The sequence below is a fragment of the Vigna radiata genome, chromosome 10 (assembly GCF_000741045.1).
Source record: "Vigna radiata var. radiata cultivar VC1973A chromosome 10, Vradiata_ver6, whole genome shotgun sequence".
In the NCBI taxonomy this organism is placed as follows: domain Eukaryota; kingdom Viridiplantae; phylum Streptophyta; class Magnoliopsida; order Fabales; family Fabaceae; genus Vigna; species Vigna radiata.
In genome coordinates, this window is record NC_028360.1 from 7601618 (window position 1) to 7603263 (window position 1646).

A 1646-nucleotide genomic window follows, 5' to 3' on the forward strand; every position below is an offset into this window, starting at 1 on the left:
AAAAGTATAGTAGATAATTATTTAAAAAATAATAATTTAGAAAGATAATTAGATTTATCATTTTGCAAGAAAAGGTTGTACGAGCTTATAAATATAACAAGAGTTAATTAGTGATCATAATTGAAAAATAGTTGNAAGAGAGATCATTGATTGAAGAAGAGAGATGTTTAATATAATGGCTAATGAGGTTGATGATAACATCTATGACTTAAACTCAGAGGAGTNGAGGAAGATTTTAGAATCCCTCAATGAAGAAGATNCATTGAGNGTAGACGAAATTTTGAGAGAAGTTAATGATGAATTATCCAAACTTTTACCTATTCAGNTATTTNATATNTATCATTTCTCTCTTATTNTATATTAGGTTTCAATAATATTTTTCTATTACATGTCTTTTCTTCCCCAATATTTTAGGTTTACATGCAAAACTCAAATCATACCACNTTTCTTNTATTTAGATTGTTTAACATTTAGTATGACATAATCATCCTATTCAAATCCTAACACAACACACATAAACGACTTTAATTAAATAATCATATCANAAATGAATTCTAATTTATATAATGAATTTAGTTTATTATAACCTACTNAGTTTTTATCTAATAAATTTAAAAGACATAATATACTTGGAGTATACAAAGTTAGGATACATAGCTCTCACACTTAATGTNTTTTTTGTGATGTACACGTTCTCATAGCGTCATTTTTCATAATTATATGACCTATGTCATTATATATAGCTAATCTAGAATTAACCGCAGTAAGTAATTAAATTTTAGTAGTAGTTAATACCACAGATCAATTTAAACTTTACCAATAATAGAGGTTTTTTTATATACATAATAGATGTACATATTATAATATTTTTCCTTTCTCCAATATTTAAATCATTTTTAGGTTATTAATTTTGAAAACAATTCCTTAATCATAAAATTATATTAATTTTATAGTTTTTTAATTTTATAATCCTTTTTTATTACGTATTTTTATGTGTATGATTTGAGCACTTTAATGATCTTAATTTTTTAATGAAGGCTCNTGTGAGTATGAATCATCCATTAGANCTTTCACAAGATCCAGTGACATTAGTTACAAATAATATTCAAAGTTCTTGTGAAGACCTCTTTGTTGNTGTTCATGATCAAGGTGTTGCTTTTGCTTATGGTCATGTTCCAATTCCTTCGAGTGTTGTTCTTGCCACTAATAATACTCAACTTCCTTCTCCTCAAAACATTACTTTATCCAATCATATTTGGTCTAGTCGGGTTCAGATTTCCAACAACTCAAGTCACTTATCTTCCAAGCCACATCATAAACGATATGAGCGTTGGACAGAAAATGAACACAGGTGCATTTCAATGAAGTTTTAACATTTCATTTTTCTTAAATACTTTGAATTGTGTACCTTATAATTTTACATACAAATTAAATATATATACCCATGTGTGTGTATATAAAAGTGGATAAAAAATTTAGTTACTATATCTTTTTATGACTTAACTTTATTTTTCTACAGACTATTTCTTTTCGGACTTAAAGCTTGTGGTGAAGGTGATTGGAAAGGCATTTCTGAATTATATGTTGTATCAAAGACTCCGTCTCAAGTAGCAAGTCATGCTCAAAAATACAAGATTCATCAAAAG